The sequence below is a fragment of the Panthera onca genome, chromosome A1 (assembly GCF_046562875.1).
Source record: "Panthera onca isolate mPanOnc1 chromosome A1, mPanOnc1 haplotype 2, whole genome shotgun sequence".
Taxonomy (NCBI): domain Eukaryota; kingdom Metazoa; phylum Chordata; class Mammalia; order Carnivora; family Felidae; genus Panthera; species Panthera onca.
Genome location: NC_138339.1, coordinates 14,508,442 through 14,523,585, shown reverse-complemented (window position 1 = coordinate 14,523,585; position 15,144 = coordinate 14,508,442).

Here is a 15,144-nt window from a genome sequence, read left to right as displayed (position 1 = left end):
TCAATTTGTTGGCACTGAGAAATATAGGGGTGCCATTGAAAAACTTCTCTCTTCATGAAGCATATACTCTAGAGAGAGAGAATTGTCATACATAGACTGGTAATAACAAAGGGCCACATGCCAAATATAAAATCTATCATTTTCATTCACTCTGCCTAGAAGATTCTAGGCTTCGTGTTTGCTTTTGGTTTTGACTTTGGTAATAGTCCTTGTCACGGTATGCAACAAATGCAGGCTGTTTGATTCACCAGCATAAGTATATGCAGCTACCTGAACTGGTCAGGATACACCCTGTGCCACATAATGACTTCTGGAGGGAAAATGAGTCGGAATTTGGGGTATTGGAAGTGAATGTTAAGTCTGAATTTAAAGATGTGTTTATTAGTTGTGCACAAACAGAAGAAGCAAATCGGGTTTAGTTTCCATTTTTGTAGTTATAGTCCTTGTGCTGAAAGAAAAGAACTCCTTTCTCGTGGTTATTTTTGCCAAAATACATCATCTTTTTAAACCATCAAACAGCACGGAAAGCTTCATAATAAAAAGGCGCAATCTCTGTCCCAAACCTGACCATCAACTCGCCCTCCCCAACTGGGCATTCTCAGGGTTTCCACGTTTAGTTCTTCCGTGGTTTTTCCTTCTACCCTACATACCATGTTCCTCCAAACCTTTCTTGATTTACAATATCCTATATTACCTGTTGGCTTCTTCCTATAAAAGACAAGTATTTATCTATCTTCTACCACTCTCAATATACCTAATATGAATATATTCCCCATGTAATCTTATAACTCTATGAGCTATCATTATAATTTAAAATAACTTCTTATTTTAATTCCACTAACTGAAGATATATGATATATGGTAAGTTGAGCTCCCTCATTCTTCTTTCTCCAACTTTCTTAGTAGCTCCCAAGTCATGCTGGCAAGAAATTTGCTTTTCCATGGTTAGATCTGGTCAACTTGCATTATATTCTGTCATACATCTACTCTCTTAGCACATTCCAATTATACATTATCGTATTATCAACTATGGTCACTGTGCTATAAACTAGATTCTCAGACCTTATTCATCTTCCAACTATAATTAGTCCCCTTTTACCAACCCCCTCTATTATCCCAACTCCCCAATTCCTAGCAGCTATTTTTATACTCTCTTTCCAGGCGTACAACTTTGTTTTTCAAGAGCCCACATATAAGTGGTACCATGCAGCACTCGTCTTTCTCTTTCTGGCTTATTTTGATTTAGCATAATGTCTTCCAGACTCACCTGTATTGCAAATTATGAAAATTTCCTTTTCTTTTAAGGCTGCATAATATTTATCTGTGCGTGTATTGTACACGTGTGTGTGTGTGCGTGTGTGTGTGTCACACATTCTTGATCCATTCATCCATTGACAACACCAATATTTGAATGACTCACGAACAAAGACACTTCTTACATATTGTCGTATGCAAAAAAATAAAAAGAAAAAGTGAGACAATCCTTTTCTTAAGGAGTCAGTCTGCAGAATGAAAACCGTCATACAAATTACTAAAATTCAGTAGAAAGGTATGTGTAAATGCCAAATTTTTAAAAACCACACAGCCAGTTGTTTGGAATTGGCCAGAGCAGAGGGAAGGATCAGGAGGAAGCCTGGATGTTAAGTAGACATAGGTAGCTTTGGAGGAAAAATTTACTGTGCGAAGGTCTTTGACCGGAAATTAAGATATTTTACACATGCACACACATGCCTGCAGGCATGCTCATGGATACAGCATACTCTTCTCCACACCACGTAGTGGTATCATAATCTTGTTGATTAATATTGAGTTTATACTTTTATGATTATGTAAATAATATTCCCAACTAAGTCATGAAATGAACTGTAATTAAATTTCCTTCTTGCAACAAAGAAAGAAAGAAAGAAGAAAGAAAGAAAGAAAGAAAGAAAGAGAAAGAAAGAGAAAGAAAGAAAAAGAAAGAAAGAGAAAGAGAGAAAGGAAGGAGGGAAGAAACGAAGGTGTTTTAGATCCTTTATAAAATAAAAGCATCACAGGGGGGCCTAGGTGACTCAGTCGGTTAAGCGTCCAATTCTTTTTTTCCTTTAATTTATTTTTTAATTCACATCCAAGTTAGTTAGAGTAGAATCTAGTGATTCATCCCCTACATATAACACCCAGTGCTCATCTCAAAGAGTGTCCTCCTTAATGCCCCTTGCCCATTTGGCCCAACCCCATACCCACAAGCCCTCCAGCAACCCTCGGTTTGGTTTTTATATTTAAGAGTCTCTTGTGTTTTGTCCCCTTCCCTGTTTTTATGTTATTTTTGCTTCCCTTCCCTTCCCTTATCTATTCCCTTCCCTATATCTATTTTGTATATTGAATTCCACATATGGGTGAAGTCATCTGGTATTTGTCTTTCTCCGACTAATTTGGCTTAGCTTTATACACTCTAGTGACATCCATGTTGTTGCGAATGGCAAGTTTCATTCTTTTTGATTGCTGAGTCATATTCCATTGTACATATATACCACATCTTCTTTATCCATTAATCAGTCAATGGACATTTGGGTTATATCCACAGTTTGGCTATTGTCGATAAAAGCATCCAACTCTTGATTTCTGCTCAGGTCATGATCTCACAGTTCATGAGTTCGAGCCCTGCATCAGGCTCTCACCTGGCAGCATGGAGTCTGTTTGGGATCTTGTCTCCCTCTCTCTCTGCCCCTCACCTTTTTGCTCTCTATTTCTCTCTCTCAAAAGTAAATAAATAAAAATAAAACTTTTAAAAAAGAAATAAAATTAATAAAATAAAATAAAATAAAATAAAGGGTCATAAAGTTTTGGACTGGTAAAATTTAAACTGCATAATTGTTTAACCAAAAGCTAGAGTGGTTTACGTTTTGTTTTGTTTTGTTTTGTTTTGTTTTGTTTTGTTTCAGTTCTTATAACGCGGTAAGTTCCGTTAGAGTAATTTGTAAAGAAACTCACTAATTTTGTGAAGACACAAGTTAAAGAATTCATTATACTCTTCTCAGGTTCCGAAATTCACTGAATTCTAGGAGGACTGTAAGGCAAAGAATTGTCGTTACACTCAACTAATTCTAATTAAAAAGTTTTTTCTCTGTAGGTTAAGCTACATGAAATTGTCATTACCCAAACATTTTTAGACCCACCAAATCCAATCTCATATGGTTCAACTTAATGAAATAAAATTCCATTTATAAATTATAGTTCTGCTTTCCAAATGCTGCATTTAGAAATATATTGTAATCTACACGCAGTTAACCTTGTAAATCATCCCAGTCAATGACAGGGCAATTATAACTTAAAAGCAAAGTCTTAGGATTCTAATATTCCAAGGTGAAAGTCAACTGGAAAATAATACGCTGTGCATTTACTGCAAGACAGCAGTGACTTAGGTATTTTCTGTATTCGAAAGGATAGAATATGGGTAACATGGAGGAAAAAGTGAGAACATTGTATTTTGGGTAACTCATAGGCTGGCCCCAAATTTTCACACAAGTAGCTCTCACTCCTTACCATGTCTTCCTGTGTTTTTACGTAGCCCGTGCAGTCACTGGTGCCATCGCAATAAAAACATCAGCCACGGAATTCCAAGTGCATTAGTGATGTGCTGTTATAAGAGCAGTCTCTTTCCTGGGTGCACATTAGACTTGCAGGGCTGTGCAGCTGGCAAAGAATGAGATGTTATGAAGCAGCTATTTAAATGTGAATTGCTTTTCAAGCTGCCAGAGGTAATAGCGGACTTAAAAGAAATTTTCTCCATTTCAGAAAATTAACAACCTCTAGGGAGAAATATTCTCAAAGAGTCACTTAAGACATAAGGGCACTTTCTTTCTGTCCCTTAAAAGTACCACAGCTTCCAAAAATACCACCCCGAGGATGTATCCTTGGGCCTTTACATTCCTGTAAACTTTATTAAACATGCTGATTGCGAGATCTCTCCAATCTTTAAACTGTGCAACACAGAAAAGTGAATTGTTTGTTCTTTTTTCGCACACCTAAACCCAGGTTCGGAAATTTTAATAGATGCAATAACTCTGGAAATTGCACACAATTTTAGTCTCTACCTTTCACAGGCTACAGAATGGATCATTATTGTTAAAGAGGGTGAAATTCAATTACACATTTTCCAACCTGAATTGTGACTTAAAAATAATACAATACTGTTTGAATGCCTATGATTAACTTATCACAGGAAAGGAAAATGTAAGAGAAGGCACCCTGAATAGCAGCTCATTTATATTAATTCTTAAATTACACAGACTTGGTGTGTTACCATTAGATCTTAACCATCTTTATTTGGAAACTAGTTCTTTAGGAGTAGAGAGTTACCTTGATCAAAAATCGCTGTTCTTATTTAAAAGGAGCAAACCAGTATAATGAACTTAGGTCTTATTTGAATCAATTTGCATGTTAAAATTGGAAAGTGGGGTGTCGGGTGGCTCAAGTTGGTGGAACCTCCAACTCTTGATTTCCACTCGGGTCAGGATCTCGCGATTCATGAGCTCAAGTCCTTGCCTCAGGCTCTGCACTGACAGAGAGGAGCCTGCTTGGGATTCTCTTTCCCTCCCTCGGTTTCTGCCCCTTCCCCATTCACACTGTCTCTGTCTCTCTCTAAAAATAAATAAATAAACTCAACAAAATAAAACGGGAAAGTGATTCCTTTTTAAGTTGTACCCTTGAGCTGCCATCTTGGAAGGCTGCCCCATATATGTACCCTTTCTTCTGTTTGAAGAAAACCCTTCCTTTTATTAGTCTGAGTGAGGGACCGAAAATGCCTCTCCTTTGAGTGCTGAAAAGTCTAGATCTCTGGTTTCCTAGCCTTCTCTGCTTGATACGTTGGCATGGGACTTAGGCGTCTTTTTGTTTTAATTTTTTTAATGCTTATTTATTTTGAAAGAGAGAGAGAGGGAAAGAGAAAGAGAGAGAAAGAGAGAGAAAGAGAGAGAGACTAAGCACAAGTGGGGGAGGGGCAGAGAGAGAGGGAGACATCGAATCTGAAGCAGCATCCAGGCTCTGAGCTGTCAGCACAGAGACTGACCCAGGGCTCAAACTCACAAACCGTGAGCTCATGACCTGAGCTGAGGTCAGACGCTTAACCCACTGAGCCGCCCAGGTGCCCCAACTTAGGCTTCTTTGCATGGACACAACTTGCCTGACCTTGTGTCAGGATCTCGTGGCCTACGTGGAAGGGGCTGTCGTGGAACCAAATTCAATTGTTTCCCAGCAGAGGCTTGACTTTTTCTTTCTTTTCTTTTCTTTTCTTTTCTTTTCTTTTCTTTTCTTTTTTTTCTTTTCTTTCTTTTTTGGTTCATTTGTCTGTTGGTTGGCATGTTTTTAAATCTAGATCCATAAAAAAAAAGAAAAAGTTTCATATCCATTACAATTATTTGAACCGTTTCTCCGGTTCAAGTTGGGATGGTGGTTTTGGAGATCTGGCTCCTTCTCGATCCACGACGGCATTTCTCAGGAAAACGATGCTAAAACCTTAGAAGCAGTACAGGTCTTTAGAAACCACCAGGCTCCGCGAGCCAGGGTGACTCAGTCAGTTAAGCTTCTGACTCTTGATCTTGGCTGAAGTCGTGATCCCAGCATCGCGGGAGGGACGGAACCCCGCCTGGGGCTCAGAACTGAGGCACTGAGCTTGCTTGGGATTCTCTCCCCTCTCTGCCCTTCCCCGACCCCCCCCCCCCAAATAAATAAATAAACATTAAAAAAGAAAAAGAAACCACTGGCTTACCAGGGTTTCTCAAACTATTGACATTTAGGGATGGACAATTTGTGTTTGTGTAAGGCTTTCCTGAGCATTGGAGGAAGTTTAACAGCATCCTTGCCCTCTAATCCACTGGATGTCAATAACAAACCATCTCCTATCAGCGTGAGAACTTTGGTTTGGTGTCAGATCAGAGAAGGTACTAGAGTTTTATATATGCAAAAGAGGGTGATAGCCCTGACTTCGTCTCTGAGGCTCCCTTTGGTTGCAAACACCTTGCTTTACTTTGAACTTTTCCTCCCTGATCGAAGTGTCAGGTGAGGAATTGAAGGGGCTAAGACACATCCTCAAACCTCCTCTCGGGACTGTTTTTGTGTCAGACAATGAAAAATTTTGAGGGTCAGGCTAAGCAATTTTAGCATCAAAGAGTGATTAAATATTTTCATGCAGGAGGTGACATAAGCAGGGTTTTAGAAATTTTAATCTGGCTTAGTGTGCAGGGGTTAAAAGGAAGAAAGGATATACACTGAATTTCCATATAGGAGGTTACTGCAATAATCCAAATGCGAGATGAAAAGAGCCTGAATTAGGAGCCTGTCAATGGACGTTGCAGAAAGGACGATGCAGAAAGAAATCCACAACGATTTGGAAAAGAGTAAAAACTCTTAAGACCGCCATGGTGTTTTGAAAGCAAATGCCACAAAAACAGCTGTAGCCTTAAGGGAAATAAGGCAGTAGAGAATAGGAGTCCATATTAGAGGAAAAAATCGAGTTAAATGACAGATCTACAAAGTTTTGGATCACAGGTAGTAGAATATCCATAAAACTATGCAGGACTGATGCCGAGAAGAGAGGATTAAGTTGGAGAAATAAATTTGAGAATACATTTTTAAAGTTGTAATCAACGATTTGATTTAACTCTTTAAAGTTTGCATACGCTTGACCATAATGAGCCTTTAACATACTGAACTGTGAGAACAATATTCAAAGCAGCATCGTGTATTACAACTGGCCGTGGAGAAAGAAAAGTAACATACGTCAGTAAAATCAGGCTGCTCTACAATGTTCTAAATGTCAAGAGGAGGTATAACTCAACCCCGTGGGAATCAAAATAATTTTTTCCCACGTTCTAAAAATTAAAAATTAACCACAAGTATCATCTTTAATATTTTACTCTCTTGAACAACTGTTGCAACCTCTAAAGATCTTCAAAGTCATGAACTCTGCCTCGTTCCCCTGAATGAATACCTGACTTTCTTGACAAACAGGTAATTGAATTTTTTTTTTAAATACACCTTTGGTCTCATGGTGACTCTCCTTGTTTGCAAATTCGTCCTTGAACATCTATTCAAATGTAATGGCCTTTAGAAGTTTGTTTACATGCACATACAGGGATCTGTTCCCCTAGAAGATGCCAAAGGTACATTTAGCAAAGGACATTGGGAAACTTGGCTTGTTCTTTGTGGATGAGGGAAACTGTAAAATTGATCTGTCAAGTACTGAAGGGTGAAGGTCTCTGGTTTAGATTTTCTCCACCACTTCCCGCGAATAGTTTTTCAGTAAATGGCAAAAAGTGTATTTCAAGCGATTAAATCTATTTTTCTCACACAAACAAATGTCAAAAGGATTCTGTTTTTATTCGCCATTAATTGTTCCAATGATGAACCTTGGCCTCTTTAATTTTTCCACATTTTGCGATTGATTTTATTTATTTTTTATTTTTTTTATATTTATTTATTTTTGAGAGACAGAGAGAGACAGAGCATGAGCAGGGGAGGGGCAGAGAGAGAGGGAGACACAGAATCCGAAGCAGGCTCCAGGCTCCGAGCTGTCAGCACAGAGCCCGATGCAGGGCTCGAACTCATGGACTACAAGATCATGACCTGGGCCGAAGCCAGGCGCTCAACCGACTGAGCCACCCAGGCGCCCTTAAGCTACTAGTATTCTTAAAATTCTGTTTATTCTAGCTGATTGTTCCTCTATACAGATGAAGATCTAGGTTGATTAATACTTCCCCTGTGTTAATTTATTTCCCTGTAATACTTCTCCCCTCAAAGAGAGGGTGGACTAACGCTTTGTGTAGAGAATGGGTGGGCCAGTGGACAAGCTTTATGTGTTGTGCATAGCAAGGATCAAACCAATAAGGTATCGTGTCCAGAAATGTCAAACCACTGAAGGCCTGAGATTGGAGTGAGCCACTTTATTATGACTCCTGTTTTTCCTACAGAGTTGGTTCCATTTCTTTCCTACAGAGTTGGTTCTCAGGATAAAATGGCAGGATGAAGACTGATGATAGACAATTACTCGTTGCACCTGCGAGAGGTGGCAAGGGACCTGTTGTCACTCATGTTCCCTAGAACATCCTTTAATTAAGCATCTTGATTACTCTCTAAATCTCCAATCTGCTCACAATCTTTCCCACTCTGATGCTGGAATTGTTTTACAGTAATGCCAACAAAAACATTTCCTATGTCTAAGGTCGCCTTCTCTGAATATTCTAGACTGTGGGTGCCTTGTCTTCTGTCAGATTTGTCATTATTATCCCAATTGTTTTTTATCTTCTAGAAATGTATGACATATTTGATCATCCGATGGCCCCTTTCCTGCTCTATGTTGCAATAGTTCTTGTCAATCTTTTTTTTTACTGTCATTTTCACACTTTTTGACAAAAGAGAGAAAATAAATATTATGCTCAGTTTGGCATCTTGAATAGAAAGTTGCAAAAGTTTTCTGATTATGGCAAAAGATGAACTTCCAAAGGTTAAGTGGTATTTTGAGAAAACAAAACAAAACAAAACAAAACCCCTACAAGACTTTTGGTGTGCAACAGAGAGGAGAACAGGTTACATCACAGAAATGACACCCTGAATTTAGAGAACCCAGATCTTTCATAATGGACTAAAAGCATGGCTCGGCCGTTTCCACAGCAAGACATACATCTATCCTCTATTGCACAGTAAACTATCCTGCTCTTTGCTCCAGAGACAGACCCCATATTTATCTTCCAAGGCTGTTTATCAAGCCAACATCTTAGAAGAGATGGTCTAGAACAAAGACACTCATGACTCTGCTTTCAAAACATGCAGAAACATAAAGGACAATTATTTTCTGGCAGTGTTTTGACCTAGACACTAATATAGTTTTCTGAGATAGGTTGCGATAGGCTGGCTGTAAGTATCCCCAGGGACCCTCTCTCTTGGTAAGAAGGCCTGGCGTTAGAACCAAAACAAACTTAGCAATATTGGGCCCCTTGCCCCCGGCCAAGGCTGTCTTAGGTGTTATAGCTTACTACTTCAAAAGGACATAAGGTCAGCCTCAAATATAAATACCCCGATAAAAGAAGGGCAAACCAAGGCCAGAAGCCCTAAGAAGGTTTATTTATATCCTTACTATTAATTCATCATCTGGAGCTTTGGCTAAGCCAAGGAACAAGTCCCTTCATGGAGTCCAAGGGAAGTGTGCAAAGAACAGAGAATTCCTCTAGAAAGCAGTGGACATTTTGAGGGCGTGGGGGGGATTGTCCTTAAAGGATACATCAATTTTGGCTTTATATCATAATTTTCTAGACTGATGACTTTTATATTCTGATTTCTTAACTTCTGAAAAAATAAAGATTCTGCCTTATTCATCGATCAGAGTTGTGTTCTAATAATTTGTTTGGAAAAAAATTTGTTACAATCAATTCGAGTTTTAGAATAACAATTAGAGTCTGATTAACAATTTTCGTTTGTCAAAAGGAAGCCCTCCAACCCAGTTCGTAATATTTTCCCTGTCTTTACTTGATGAGAGCCATGTGTCTTTTATCCTGCGTTGGCTTTGCTCTAGAAAAGTCTGTCTCCACCTGCACTGCAAATCAGCACAACTTGGAGGCTTTTAAAAATATCAATGAATGCTACAACCTAAAGCCAAAAAAGTCAGACCTCCAAGGATATATTTTTAAGCCTTTTCACACTTGATTCTGATGCGGAGTGAGGGCTGAGAACTAGGGTCCAGAGGGTTGCTAGGTACTCTCTTCAAGAGACAGGAAATGTACCACCTTCTTAATTTTTCTCTCTTCATTGCAGAAAAAACGTCTTTGAGATGGTTTACTCAGCCGAGACAAAATATACACTACTTACTCGAACAACCCTTACTCAAGACTCTTCATTTTTATACTACAAGCTGAATTTTTATTTTACACACACATACCAATCCCCACATTAAAAAAAATTACATATTCTAGGACAGAAACTTTAGAGCCAGCTAACCTTCTATTAAAAAAAAAAAAACCTTGATGTTTCCTCAAAGATGAAGATATGCACGCGTCATATGTTTTTGAATGGTCAGAAGTAGGCATTCAATAAATAAATATTGACCAAGGAAAGAAATAAATGTACTCATAAATGAAAAACAGAACGATATGCACATCGATAAGTCCAAAACTATGCAAAAGGGGCATGAAGTACAAGATGGGGCCCTAGGTCGTGGAAATGGCTTAATGGAAGAACTTCATTAACAAAACATTTATTAGATTTAACCATAGGAAATCAATAATACCTGACTATATTGAACCACAAAATGGCAGTTTCATGTTACAAGCTAACAATTTCTTATTGATTATTTCCTACTGCCCATCATTTTCACTTATTTGGTTTACGGACAGTTATTACCTGTTGTATGTGTCAAAGTCCCACGAAGATCCTGTTCAGGAAAAGAGCTTGAAACACAGAGGTGAAATTGTTTGTTCTAAATTTTGAAACGCTTCCATATGTATAATGTTAAAGTAATACATGTTTGCTAGAAGAATATAAGATTGTGCCCCTCAGGGCTAAAGCTCTGCTTAGTTTTCATATATGCTATTGAGATAGCCGTAGGATGTTTTAGCATCTCATATTTGTACGGCTAAATGAACTTCCCAATCTCAGTAGCTACAGGTGTCCAATTGCATCTCTGGGTAATTAGGAAAAAAGAGTTCCCCTTCCTTTGGACCAGATAGCTTTTACAAGGGCAAATGGCTTGATGGGTAAATCCCAAGATGAACTTCAGCCCCATGTGTCTTCTTGTACAAGTGCACATAGGCAGTGATCAACCAGCACAACCGTACATGGAGAACCTGAACACTGTACAAGGTTTTGTTCTAAACCAGAGGCGACTTCCTTTTCCTGGTTGTTATAACGTCAGTGCCTGATTGTTACCAATGAGACAGATATCACACAGCAAGAATATATCTAAAAACCAGCCCACAGTTACTCAGCTGGTCAATTATTATTGATTACATAAAATTATACTAAATACATTCAGACAGTACCACAGTAGATTTAGCTGGTAAAATTGTGTTTTCTTTTGTATTGTTGTCATATGGCCAAACGTGTCCGGAACTCCCACTTTTTGATATGTGTGATGTGCTTAGGCAGGCAGAGCTTTACCTCAAACTTGGAGTCCGCCTCAAACAAGACTCCCTTTATAACCTCTCTAAGTGCAGAATTAATTGGCTGTAATGAGATCCAATTATTACCTCATTTGAGGCCAATTAAATTGGCAGGTCCTTACATTCAATTTAGCAGAAATATTGAACAAAAATCTGGCAACTGGTTTTGACCAGAGAGGACTCACAGGAGTTCTGTGAGAAATCTGTGACATGAGTCTTTTTGAGAGAGGGATACTAGGATTTTGGTGCCATATGCTTGAAAGCAATAGTAAAAGGGGACAATTTGTTATTCCCAAGTTTTCATCAAGAGAGAAAAAAATAACTAAGTAAACAAACAGTTCATAGTAAAGAAATAGTTCAATAGGAAATAAATACACACAAGAAATACGCAGGAGTTTCAGGCATAAAGCCATGGTGGCTAGGAACCAGTTAAACCATCACAAAGCAAGGATTCACATCCATAACCTTGAATGTTGAAATGGGCACTGTAATTGTGGAACCAAGTCCTAAAGTTTCTTGAAAATTAATTGTCTCATTTTCGTGAAAAGCTATATATCATTCAGAAACTATAAACACTTGCCTTCTGATATCAGTGTTAATTTATTTTCTTTTTTTAAAATTTTTTTTAACGTTTATTTATTTTTGAGACAGAGAGAGACAGAGCATGAACGGGGGAGGGGCAGAGAGAGAGGGAGACACAGAATCGGAAGCAGGCTCCAGGCTCTGAGCCATCGGCCCAGAGCCCGACACGGGGCTCGAACTCACGGACCGCGAGATCGTGACCTGAGCTGAAGTCGGCCGCTTAACCGACTGAGCCACCCAGGCGCCCCTAATTTATTTTCTTAATGGTACTTAACAGTCCAATTTCTCATCCAAACAAGTGATCTCTCTACTAATAGTTTAAAAAAAATTATACTATTTAAAGAAATACTAAATATCCAGAGGGAAAGCCGCAATTCCAGAAAAACTTCTGTAATTTTAATTATTGTATTTTATGAGTATAATATTGTTCTACACAATTATAGCAGATAAACTGGTTTCCCGGGGGGATTCCTGTAATCAGTAGTTTAAGACCTGATAAAATACACCTACTCTTTTGCAAGGAAAAAGTGATGTAGTCCTGAGTTCATCTTAAAGGTGTTCTATGTTTAAATTATTTCTTTATTACAAATGACAGCATTATAGGATTCTAAGTGCTAAATAGCTTTGCAATCAAAAGATATGTAGGGTGAAAACTGATTTCAAATACCTTTGAGTAGGAATATCTGATTGTTAAGTACCAGGCTTTATAGAAGGCTTTCTGTATGCTTAGTGAAGTTCTGATATGTGTATATTTCTATATCAGATCAGTAAGGCAAGGAGAAAGCCTAAAATACCTACAACATTTTACAAGCTAAAAACAAAACAGATATTTGTAAAACTGCATTAGAGATAGAGAGAATCTGATCTGCATAGTAGCCTATGTATTGTGTGACCAATATTGGTATATTATTTTTTCATAAGAGGAAAACATTTGGCTGCCATGTTAACTACTCATGAAACTTTTAAGACCTATTTTTTAATTTTGCTCATAATATATATTTGTGTCCAGTTTTGAGGTTGAATATTTCTAAAATGGGCATAATTTTTCTAGTCCCTAAGAGAAAAGACTAGCTTTTACATTGTTTTACAATTACTTTTCATATAATGATTTATTTATATACATGTTATTGGGGTTTATATACTAAAATACACTTTAAATAAAGATTAACTCTTTTAATGCATGAGTTACGAAAAATGATTGAATACAGAAGCAAAATGTTATCAGACCAATAAAGCATGGTGACTTTTTTTCAATGCTCCTGGCAAAGACACTTTTAAGAGTCAGTCATGTCAAACCATCTTGAAAAAGAATATTTCAAGTTTGTTCATAGCATTCTAATTCATAGGAAAAAATATAATACTTCAAAACCATTTTATAGAATTTTGATGTCACAGTTTATATAACTAATATCAAAACCCAGTGAGGTACCTGGGTGGCTCAGTTGGTTGACCAACTCTTGATCTCAGCTCAGGTCTTGATTTTAGTCCGGTATTGGACTCCATACTGGACATGAAGCCTACTTAAAAAAAAAAATGGAACCCCTAGATGTAGACTTAAACCTTACGAATGAGTAGAAATGAAAAAAAAATCATACATAAAATATAATCTGAGTCCATTAAAAGATAAATACTCCATAATAAAAAAGATACATTCCAGAAATGTAAAAATGGAAAGATATTTAAAAACCCAATGATATAATTCATCACATCTCTAAATTTAAAAATTGTAAATAGTATTTAAATATATAATAAAAGACATCTGGAACTTGAAAATACCTTTCTAATGAAAATTCTTACAATGTGATACATGGAAAGATGCTTCATTTTTATTATAAAGGGTATTTGTCTCCAAGCAACAGGTGAGGATATTCATAAAGATGAAACCCTAATACATTACAAGCATTTTTAGCAATGCAACCTCTGAAAAATGGAAGAGAAAGAAAGAAAGAAAGAAAGAAAGAAAGAAAGAAAGAGGAAAGGAAAGGAAAGAATAGAAAAGAAAAGAAAAGAAAGAAAAGAAAAGAAAGAAGAAAGAGAGTAAGAGAAAGGGAAAAAGAGGGAGGGAAGGAAGGAGGAAGGAAGGAAGGAGGGGAGGAAGGAAGGGAAAGAGGGAGGGGAAGGGAAGAAATGAAATGAGAAGGAAAGAGAGGGAAAGGAAGGGAAGGGAAGGGAAGGGAAGGGAAGGGAAGGGAAGAAAACTTACCAGAAATCCCACTATGCAAACGTGAAATAGGCAGTGATTTTAGGGTAGGAGGAGAAGGACCACATAGAAAGTCACTACTGTCACTTCTCACCAACCCATCCCTACCTACAAGACAGCCCTGAGTTGCCAAAAGGTAATTCCATTCTCCATTCATGGATTATTCAGAGATGTGGGACCAAGCCCTAAGATAGATCATGGCAAAGAAGGTGATTTGGAAAGATGACCGTCACTCCCTTGTCACACTGCCATTTATATCAAGGCTACCTGAAGTTAGTTTATTGAGAGCATCTGAGTAAAGTTTCCAGAAACTAAACACAAAGCCCCAGAAAGAAACAACTTTTTAATTCTTCTTCTAGATATCCCCATCTGTGCTGTGTGCCCTGAAGCCTTGCAGTCATGTTACCCGTTTGAAGATGAAATCTACCCACAAAACTCAGAGCCGTAGCATTAAGACGGCCGCGAAGCCAGGCTCCTCCTGGTGGTTCAGTTTGTTCGGCCATCGAGCCAGTTCGCATTGCATTTTCTATTCCTTATAACCCACAGCAAGAGTTGGCAGCGTTCAGAAAAGGGCCTGATGATAAAGACTTTGGGCTCTCTGGACCATATGATTTCTGTTAGTCAACTCTGCCATTTTATGACGAGAGCAGCCCTAGGCGATACATAAACAAAAAAGGCACGGCTATGCTCCAGTACACATCTTTATGCACAAAAGTAGGTCATAAAGTTACTCTCCCGCGTTTTCTTCCATAACTTTCGTACTTTAAAGCTTTCCATCACGGCCTTAGATCCATTCATAGCTAATTTAGATACGTGAGGCAAGTTACGGGTCTGGCCCAGCCGCATTTGTGCGCGGAAAAGGCTATCCCGAATTGCCCCTGTGCTGTTGTCAAATTCCATTGACTAATTCTGGATTCTTTTCTTTTCCACGGATTTATTTGCCTATCCATATCACACTACCCCCCCCCCCATTTTTTTTTAAAGAATTTTTTTCATGACTCCTCTGGCTTTTTTTTTTTTTTTAAGTTTTGTAAAAATTCCAGTTAGTTAACTTTCAGTGTAAATTAGTTTCAGGTGTGCAATACAGGGATTCAACGCTTCCAGACGGCACTCAGGGCTCATTTCCAGTACTTTCTAATGCCCATCACCTATTTCACCCATCCCCCCACCCACCTCCCCTCTGGTAACCATCAGCTCTCCATGGTTAAGAGTCTGTTTCTTGGTTCGCCTCCCTCT